General features: G+C 42.8%; 1 long non-coding RNA gene across 1 annotated transcript; it reads left to right on the top strand.

Annotated features, from left to right (window-relative positions):
* Positions 213–10,701, top strand: LOC110261503. Its single transcript, XR_002345639.1, has 3 exons — positions 213–2,133; positions 5,256–5,373; positions 6,870–10,701. It is a non-coding gene; the product is annotated as an uncharacterized LOC110261503 (long non-coding RNA).

Genomic DNA, 10,984 nt, shown 5'->3' with positions numbered 1-10,984 from the left:
GAGTTCCCGTCGTGGCGCAGTGGTTAACGAATCCGACTAGGAACCATGAGGTTGCGGGTTCGGTCCCTGCCCTTGCTCAGTGGGTTAACGATCTGGCGTTGCCGTGAGCTGTGGTGTAGGTCGCAGATGCGGCTCGGATCCTGCGTTGCTGTGGCTCTGGCGCAGGCCGGTGGCTACAGCTCCGATTGGACCCCTAGCCTGGGAACCTCCATGTGTCGTGGGAGTGGCCCAAGAAATAGCAACAACAACAACAACAAAAGACAAAAAAAAAAAAAATTATTTATCTAGAAATTTTAGAGCTGTAACCATTGACATGGATGTGAGTAAATGGATAATTCCCTACTTTAGAACACACGGCACTATTCATTTCCAACACAACAGTGTCAATGGCATTATTGAACAAGTATAGCTATAATAAAAAAGTGTCTCAACATGACCCATTTATACTTATGGTCCTTTTCCCAAGCAGATTTGCATTCATCACAATTACAGACATGAAGTCTGTCTATTATTAACTCCATTTTTACCTCGATCAAAAATTACCACTCATTCTATTTCTGGTATAGATTACTCCCAGACCTGCTGGAATAGAAGCCAAGCCACTGCTTCCAATGATATAAACCCCTTTTTCTGCACTTTCTCCTTATACTTCCAATACATTAGCTCCAGAAAAGAAAAGATTCAGGACAAAAGAACTTAATCACAGCTATACAGAGACATCTAGACCAGTAATGCATGATTTAACCTTTAAAGACAAAGAAGCAAGTAAACTTTGAAAATGCTAGCCAGTGTGGCTCTGTAGCAAAATGCTGTCACAATATTAGTCATTTATTCAGCAAATATAACAATCAAGATATCCAGGTGGTATGGGACATACATTTATCTGGCTTAATTCATTTTTAGAATGACTTTTAAATGCAAATAGCATGAAAAATTTATATAGAAAAATAAAAGGAAAGCAAAAAACTACTTCAACTCACATTTTGAGAAAAATACCATTACAGAATGTATCTGTGCATATATATACATAAGTAGAATGATAGAATGGTAGGAAAAGAGAGGATGCAGTTTTAGATTTACAGAAAATTTGAGAATAGAGAGTTCCCAGGTAGCCCCCACCCAGTTTTCCTCTTACAATTTCTACCTAACATTTGTTATAATTAACTAAAGTCCATATCCTACCACTTCATGGTACTACTAAGTCTATAATTACTTCTACAGCAGGAGGGAACTACATAAATCAACATTCCATTTTCAAAAGACTCGAAATAAATGAGGTTGTAGGGGAAACATTTTCAAGAAAACTGAAGCTAAGACATTTGAGCTTTCATGAAATTCCATCTCTAAACTCTAAAGAGGAGTCATCCACTTGTAAAATATGTCTGTAAAATAGCACTAAATATTTTTCACCTTAACAGAAAGTTGCATTGTTCATTTTGTTCTTTCTTTTTTCATTTTACACACCTGAGGTTCTCCACAGATGTCAATACAGCTAGTTCCATTTCTGATATATGCTGTTACTAAAGGTTCTCCATAAAATTGTTACTAGGGGAATAAAGAAAACCAACATTTGGTTCTTACTTAGTAAGCTTAAATGAAAGAACACTAATGAGTTTTGGAAGTACAGCCTTGGTTTTTAAGGAATCCCATATTTTAAAAGTAGCCTAAAGAGAAAATGAGAAAATAATGCAACTGCAATATATCACTCTCAAAGAGTGAATAAAGGCATGAAGGAATTAAAGCACAATGTGGGCTGACATCTACCCAACAACAAATGAGAAGTTTTATAAGCATGATTCATTTGAGTTGAACTCTAAGGAAAATTAGGGATTTGCAGAAAAAGAAACATCCAGATAAAGGAAAAAAGTCTACCTAAAAGTATAAAAAAGGGGTGGTTGTGGTCAGGACACCTAAAGCAGCAGGTAGTTGAGAGGGAAGTGGTAAGAAATGATTCTGGAAAAAACACCTGGGCCAAATCGGGAATGACTCTGATGGTCATGCTATCAAGATTGAACTTGATCTTTTCTGCATGATTAGGCCTTCCTGGAGGATTTTCCACAGAACAGCGGTGGAAGATTGCAGCACAGACATATCACTGGGCCTTTGGCAGTGGAAAACAAAAACTCCTGGCAGGTAAGAAGAAGGACAAAACAAAGGAAGGTGAAGGATATACTGCAGATGAGATGTACTTAGAAGTCAGAAATTATCGGACTTCCTGAGTAGCTGGACATGGGGACCAACAACTGGTGGTACTGTCAGCCAAGACAAAAAACAGGGCGAGGAAAGGTTTGGAGGAGATAAGTTTTAGATATTCTGAGCCTACACGATTTTGAATCTCCCAAATTATTTATTGTTCAAACTCAAAGAATTAAAAATTTTATTATCTAGTAGCTAATACATTGGGGTCAGTCCCATTTCAAAGGAAGCATGAGGAATTTTCCCCTTTGTGACCATAGGCTAAGGAGAAGCACAAACTCCTCTGCTTCTCTCATTCCTCAAAGCGAGAGATGGAGAAGAGAGATCCTCTTTCTAGCTTTCAAGAAACAGATTAAATGACACTTCAGAGAAGAGACAGTATTGCTTTTTAAGTAGGTCAAAAAAGCTCCTCTCTGCCTAACTCTACCACCTCACCTCCACAGCCCACTCCCCTTTCTTTTCTTTTTCTTTTGTCCTTGCAAAAGAAATGTAATGCAGGAGTTCCCGTCGTGGCGCAGTGGTTAACGAATCCGACTAGGAACCATGAGGTTGAGGGTTCGATCCCTGGCCTTGCTCAGTGGGTCAAGGTTCCGGCGTTGCCATGAGCTGTGGCTCTGGTGTAGGCTGGCAGCTGTAGCTCCGATTCGACCCCTAGCCCAGGAACCTCCATATGCCACAGGAGTGGCCCAAGAAATGGCAAAAAGACAATAAATAAATAAATAAATAAATAAATAAATAAATAAATAAATAAAATATCCTCTTAAAAAAAAAAAAAAAGAAATGTAATGCAGAAGCTTGATATGGGATCACAGTTCCCAGACCAGGGATTGAACATGGGCCACAGTGGTGAAAACACCAATCCTAACCACTAGACCACCAGGAAACTCCCAACTCAACCTCCTTAAGAACAGAGGACTGAGGAAGTTAAGAACAGAGAACTGAGGAAGTGTGTTCAAGTTCTAGTTCTTCCTCTGCCATTAAATAACCATGTAAACTTACAGACCCACTTAACTTCTGAGGCAACGTGGCCCAATGGAACAAGCAAGGGCTTTCAAGGCAGTAAGACCCAAATTCATATCCTACATCCATCATCTACTAGCTATATGAATTTATTTACAAATAACTTACATGGACTACATTTTAAACAAACATGAAATAGAAACAGAGTGAAATTCAAACAACTACAAATCAAAGCTCTTTCTTTTCTGTACCAAATGGATCATTTTAGGCAAGCTTAACACCTATCCATTTGAAATTCATTTAGTGATTTCCTTGGCCTCCTGGTGATTTTACCCCCAAATATCTGAAATTAGAATCAGCTGTGTTAACAATCACCTTGCTATCACTTGGTAACAATCAAAAAAAACCTTTCTGCTTTCATTTAAAGAAATTATCAATGGTTTTCTAGATGCTTGGTTTTGAAATGTTTCGCCAAGTGAGATGGTTTCATCAGATCAATAAATGTCACCAACATTCACCCTGTTACACTGACCACAGGGTCTCTTTCACATCCAGTCCAATGACAGTAGCTACAGGTTCTCCTTTCAAAATATCTGAACTCACCCACTTCTCACCACCAAAAATTCCTACCCTGTGCTTGGTTTGCTTGGACCATTCCACTCGTTTCCCTATAGTATCTATTTTTCCTCTAAGAATGCAAAGAACTTCAAAGCCATAAATCAAATCACACCATTTTTTTCAACCAGTCAATGAATCTGTCATATTTAGAAGAAAATCCAAACCCTGATCTTGACCTTTCCAACCTTAAGACCAACCTCCTGGGTACCTCTGCAATTTAACTTCCACCTCCCTGTCCTCCTCACACCCAACCATCCTGGCCTCTCAGTCTTGCCAACTACATTCTCATCCCAGAACCTCTGTATCTATTCTTCCCTGGAACACCCTTCTCCTCAAAGACACACATGGTTTGCTCCCTCATTTTATTTAGGTCTATTTGCAAATTCAGTTCCTCACAGGACCTTCCTGACCATCCATCTAATAGAGGCTGATGTTCCAATCTCTTTTTTACATTTTTTTTTCTTCTTACAGCCACATGGAAGTTCCCAGGCTAGGGGTGAATTGGACTTGCAGCTGTAACCTAGGCCACAGCTTGTGGCAATGCCAGATCATTGGCCCACTTAGTGGGGCCAGGGATGGATCCCACATCTTCAGAGGCAGTGTCAGGTCCTTAACCTGCTGAGCTACAATGAGAACTCCTAATGTATCTCATTATCTCCATTCTCTGTTCTATTTTTCTTCAAAGCACTTGTCACTTACATACTCTTATAACCTTATTTCTCTGCCTCCCCACTGGACTGTAAGTTCCATGGGGGATTTTCTGTTTCATTCATCTGGTGGTCCTAGACTAGTGCAGTGTACCTATAATAAATATTCAATAAATATTTATTGAATACATGAATCATCTTTTAATTTTTATGTTTGTTCATATATTTGTTCATATATTTTAACATATATTTGTACAGCAACACAAAATGTAACTTTAAAACAAAAGTATATCAGAGGTACATGCTTAGTTTTACTTGAGGGGCACACAGTGAAAAAAAAAAGTTTAGCAATGATAGCTGTAACCAGTAAATAAGCCAGCACACATTCTTTGTCACAGACTGCCACTCTGTCTCAGAAGAACTTGGTCATATATATTTGCTCCTCCTAAGAAGTAAAAACTGGAGTTCCCGTCGTGGCACAGTGGTTAACGAATCCGACTAGGAACCATGAGGTTGCGGGTTCGATCCCTGCCCTTGCTCAGTGGGTTAACGATCCGGCGTTGCCGTGAGCTGTGGTGTAGGTTGCAGACACGGCTCGGATCCCGCGTTGCTGTGGCTCTGGCGTAGGCCGGTGGCTACAGCTCCGATTGGACCCCTAGCCTGGGAACCTCCATATGCCGCGGGAGCGGCCCAAGAAATAGCAACAATAACAACAACAACAACAAAAAGACAAAAGACAAAAAAAAAAAAAAAAAAAAAAAGAAGTAAAAACTTCCCCTATGGTGTTAAGTTCCTGAAACAACTCTTCTATCCCCTGCCTTTATGTTTCTCTAGATTCTGCTAGAAATGCATAGACTGCATATTCTGATACAAAGAAAGGCTGACAACTTACTGTTCCTACACCACTGAGGACAACTGTTCCCTGTTTAGACATTTCATCAAGTGAGACTGGGTAAGTGACCTTATTATTCCAGACTTTATTATATCAGGCCTATTATTCCAACTGCAGATGACACTGCTGGTCTTACTAAATAATAAATCCTTTTAAGTGAATCCTAATACAGTATTAATCTTCCAGACCTTTTTATAGCCATTAGTGATGGCAAATTTACTAGTATATTAAAAGCTAATTCTCCCTCTTAAACAAAAGACAAACGGTATTAACAATGTATGAAAAAAAATAGTTAAAGAGATACTAAAATTACTACTAACCTTTAAAAAAAAAAAAAACCCTAACATAAGGAACATGTACATGATAAACTGTAAAATGTCCATTGTGCAACTGCTCAGATACTGAGGAGGTAACTGCCCTGACTTCCTCTCCAAGAAGAATTCTATTCTAAAAGTAGATTCTCATCAACTATTAAACAATTACATACATAGAATTATTTGATAGAGGGGGATTTGTCCACATTAACACAAAGAAAAAAGAGGAATTAGGTGAAAAGCACAGTCTAGGGAAGAACACTGGGGTTCATAATAAGGAGATAATTGGAAAAAACGAGTCAATAGATTAAGGCAGGTTTCATGGGTCAAGGTGTATTGGGGCAATAATCTGATTTCTGCACTACATGTAGTCTTATTGAATAGGAAAAAGAAATGCAAGAACATATTTTAAAACTGAAAATCTCTCTTCTGGAAAAGGGAAAAAGAAAAAAAAAAGCTTTTTGGTCAAGATTCTGTATTTCATAAAGGCAATGGGATGAGTTGTAGGAGAGTCTAGGCTACAAGGTATCTTCTGTACAACCAAATAGGTTCCAATTCCCGCCATAAACAGGACTCTGGATGGAATTCTAAGGAAGTGAGACGAAGGTTGAAAAACAGAGTATGTCCAGAACAAAGTATGTCGGACAGGTGCTATTTGTGTGAGGGGACAATGGGTGGAAAATTAACAGCCAAGTCTAGAGGCCACTCTGATTCCTAAATCAGATGTCTCCTCCCTCCCTCCTCCCCTAGGATTAGGAGTTAAGAGTCTCTCTGTGCAAGTGTCTCTCTCTTCCTCACATCTCTCTCTGCAGCACTTAGACTAGGACCTGGCATAAACAAAGACCACTCCATTAAAAACATGGTGAATTTTGAAAGAGTAAGTAAATGCCCAAACCTAAACGCACATTTTTTTTTTTTTTTGAAGAGTGGGACTGCTAGAGAATGCTCACAAGCAAAAGATAAATTAAAAGCCACAGCAATGTTATTGGTGAAACTCTTTAGTCTTTTTCTCCCATCTCCAAAACAAGGCAAAGGGAGAGTACAAACAATCCTGAGGAAACCAGTGCTCTACTTTTGTATCCACTGAAATCGCAAGAGAAAGAGGTACCCCCTCTCCCCGCCCCGCTTTAGAAGGGGATTGGGCAGAGAAAGAGAATTGAAGTTCCTGATACTTTCCCCCAGAGGGGATCCTCCAGCCAAAGGAGGAATTCAAACGTGGGTATTTTTTTCTCCCTTTTTCAGTTTAGGGAATGAAACGAAGTCCGGACAAGATCTGAACAATCACTCTCTTCCTCCGGGCCTGGAGCAGGGCTTGGGGAGCCCGACGACGAACTCAGGGAAGAGAAACGCTCATTCCAGGAGGCTGGAACCCTCAGCCCTGAGAAGGGGACTCAGGGGGTAGAGTGGCTGTGGCGGCGGGCGGAGCCCCGGGGTTCCTGAGCCCCAAGCAGAGCGCCCTCTTTATTCTGCTTCAGGGCAGCCTCTCCAGAAACCTGCTGCAGCTTCCTCAGGGCCCAGGGCAGGGGGGGTGCTCCGCTATGGGGACATCTGTTCTCGGGCCACCTCCTCTTCAGTCACCAACGGACTGATGAAGCTCGGGCTGGGCCGAGTCCACGGGGCCAGCGCCTCGGGCAACGACCCCACTAACGGTCACTGCAACGGTCACTGCAACCGTCCCCGCGCGGAGGACGCTTGTCCCCCAGAGCCCCGCCCCCTCTGCGCCTACTCCCAGGGGGTCTTCCAGGAGCTGCCGCCCGCGCCACGGGCACTGGCAGTTGATCAGAGCCCAGAGCTCGGGCCCAGCGGAAGCACATCCAGCTTTGTCGTTGCTCTGGCGTAGCTCTGTCGCCCCCTGGTGTCTACTCTTCTCATGAAGGATGCAGGGAAGGAGCCCATTACTCCTTTCGCAGGAGAAGAGTTCAGCAGCACCTTTCTGATGGCTGAGAGAGCACTGCTCACTCTGACAACCCTTTTTATTATTTTCGAGGCACGTTGTCCAAGGGTGTCTGCAGAGCTGCGTGGAGGTGGAAGGCGGGCCCAGGGTCTGGGGTCTCCACACATTTTTGCCTCAGCCCTCCCACGACCCCACTCTGCCCCGCCCTCTGCCTCAGCCCTGCACCCCCCCCAACCTGGGTGCCCTCATCTGGACCCCCTTCATGATGAGGGGATGCAGCTAATGGTGAAGCTCCTCAGGGAAGGAACTCCCAGACCTGTGCTGCCTTTGAGCTGCCAGGGAAGGTGAAGGTTCAGGACGTCCTCAAAATGCAGAAGATAGCAAAGTTTCTTCAGCAGTGGTCATTCATATAGTCAGACTTTTTAGTATCAATAAATGATTAAATACATAATTAAATGGGGAAAGAGTCAAATCCCCAAGTACAAAGGCATTCCAAAGCACCAGGGCAAGAACAAGGGGGTCTTACTTGGCCTCGGGTACAAAATATATTTGATTATATCTGAAAAATGCAGTAATCAAATACTTTTCTAAACATAAAAATAAATAGAAAAGTCCATGATGAACAAAATATGAAATATTTAAATATACATAGGACCAGTGTTTAAGATTTTTATTTGGCCTCAGACTCCAATATGATTAGGAACAATATTGATACTCATGCAGGGACCGAAAGTTACCTGATGACACAAACATCACCAGTTTGACCCTGACTCAGACTGCCTTTCTCCTGCCTGCCTTCATGTTTTTCAAAACGTACTCATTGAGAGCCTACTATGTGCCAGATTCTGCCCTAGGCACTAAAGATATAGTGGTATGAAAAGGGGGGGGGAGTGAAGTCCTCTTCCCTTATGAAATTCACATTCTAGTAAGGAAGACATATAATTGTTAGATGTTAGAGAATGTAAGCTAGATGGTGATGAGAATAATAGAGCCCAGAAGAGAGATGTGAAGATGGATGGGGTTGTGTGTGAAATGTTTCTATCTCATATAAAAAAAAGATAAGCTTGCCTTGCAGGTAGATGGGACATTTTCCTCTGACATCACTGGCAGGTCCTTCAACAGGACTTTGGGTGGAGCTGGGAGGAGGCAGCAAATGTTAGCACATCGGGTGGCTCATCAGGACCTACTCAAGTAGTCTGGCTTGATGTGGATGTGGGCTGGGAGAGTATGGATGTAGGAGGTTAATAAATATTGACTGAGCTCCACTTGGGCCAATACCTTTGGTGGATGATGAAGACAAAAGAAAGGAGCAGCAAGAAATAAAAACAGAGCCGTGGGCTTTCTAGGTATGGGGAACCTAGTCGATGTGTTTCATAGTCAGTCTGCAAAAGAATAAACACCAAAATCATGCTCTGAGAGGAAACGAGAGTGAGCCCTGGTGTCTCTAATCCAGCTGTGCAGGAGGCTGCAACAGGGTGATGAGCACCTGGCTAACAACCAAGTTTCATTCAGAGTCTTATTTGCATCTGTCCCTTCCGTATGTGTGTGTGTGCTTACAGGATCTTAGCATTTCTAAGGCTGATAGTACTGTTACCCAAGACAATACAATATCTCCCTGACCCTTCCCAGCTTTTGGTCACATGCTAAACAAGGACCCCAGCACCACAGACGTTGCCCTGCATGGTCCTACATGGAGCCTCATACTTCTGAGACTCTGGGAACTGACCAGCAGCATGCTGGCTTCCCGGTGTGTTTCACACTCATGACCCTGCCCAAGGCAGCTGCTCAATGCACCTATAGCTGCGCTGGCTTCGGTGACCACCGAGCCACCTTATAGGGCTGGGTGGCATCTGCAGACCCCAGTGCTTCCAGGCATGGACACTGAGCCAGGACCCTCTTGACCCAGGGCTGATGTCCCTATGCCTGTGGGATACGCAGAGGTTATCGGTCTAGAACATCCACATTGGGACCTTGCCTGGGTTCACATTTTGCTTTTTCCACTTAGGAGGTCAAGAGCTTGGGCTGTATATCTCTACACCATCTCCTTGGGATGGGAGAGAATTTTAAACAAAATTTTGGTAACAGCTACAAGCTGTGGGAAGAATAAATGAATGGCCAGATAGAGAGCAAGGGTGATGAGAACTTTTGCTTGTAGGATGTACTGTGCTGCCTAACTGGGAATTAGGTCCTGAGGAAACACATGCATTCGCACTTGCAGAGTCACAGTCGCACCAATAGGGTCGCACATGGACAAGCCACTAATGCTCCTAAGTGCAAACCTTCGGCATCTAAATGACTTTCTTTCTTCCAGGGACTAAGTAGCATGGGCATCTCAATTTTCGGGGAAATTAGTTTCTTTCACTCCATCCCCACCCCTCATTCCCCGCAGAAACTCAGACTCAGGGTATCTCTCCACCAAAGCAGCAAGAAAGCCCACCTTTGGCATCACCTAGACTTCTCCTTGGCAGAGGAGGGCTTTCAGGATACATGATATGGCTAATGTTTTCTGTCTCACCCACCTGCGACTAGAGAAAATACAACACTGTGCAGACTCACAGATATAGAGATGAACTAGGGGTTACCATTGGAGGCAGGGAGGGTCATAAGTGGGGTATGGGACAAAAGGGTACAAACTACTATGTATAAAAGAAATAAGCAACAGGATATATTGTACAGCACCTAGAACATTACCATTATTTTCAAACAACATTTACTGCAGTATAATCTGGAAAGATGGAGAACCACTATGCTGTGCACCTTAAACTAATATAATAGTGTAAGTCCACTATGATTCAATAAAAAATTAAACCCTGTGGGGATCACTGCATCCTGTGCGGTACAGGCACAGACTATTCATCTTCCTGGTGACCTTAAGAAACTGAGAAACCAGATTGGACACTGTGGCTGAATAAATAGAACAGAACAAAACAAAAGTGAAGATACCTGTGGAAAGGGCTCCAGCTATTCATGGAAGATCTGTCAAATTCATCTTGACTGGCAAAAACAAAATTTTCAAGTAGGAAAATATTGTGCCATGGAAAATGCTTCCTACTGTACAGTTTGTAACTCAAGCTCTTATTTCTCAAATGTCCTTTGAATCAGGTATCTATTGGTAATAGACTGGGTCAATATTTCCACAAACAAGGAATTTGTATATATCTATAATGTACATTGCCACATTTTCACTTCTTTTTTTTTTTTTTTTTTTAGTTTTTCTGCCTTTTCTAGGGCTGCTCCCTGCAGCATATGGAGGTTCCCAGGCTAGGGGGTGAATCCAAGCTGTAGCCGATGGCCTACTGCCAGAGCCACAGCAACTCGGGATCCGAGCCGCATCTGCAACCTACACCACAGCTCACAGCAACGCCGGATCCTTAACCCACTGAGCAAGGGCAGGGACAGAACCCGCAACCTCATGGTTCCTAGTCTTTGGATTCGTTAACCACTGCGCCACGACAGGAACTCC

This window comes from Sus scrofa, chromosome 7 (assembly GCF_000003025.6).
Source record: "Sus scrofa isolate TJ Tabasco breed Duroc chromosome 7, Sscrofa11.1, whole genome shotgun sequence".
Lineage (NCBI taxonomy): Eukaryota > Metazoa > Chordata > Mammalia > Artiodactyla > Suidae > Sus > Sus scrofa.
The sequence above is the reverse complement of the archived record's forward strand: the minus strand, read 5'-3'. Positions and strand labels throughout refer to the sequence as shown.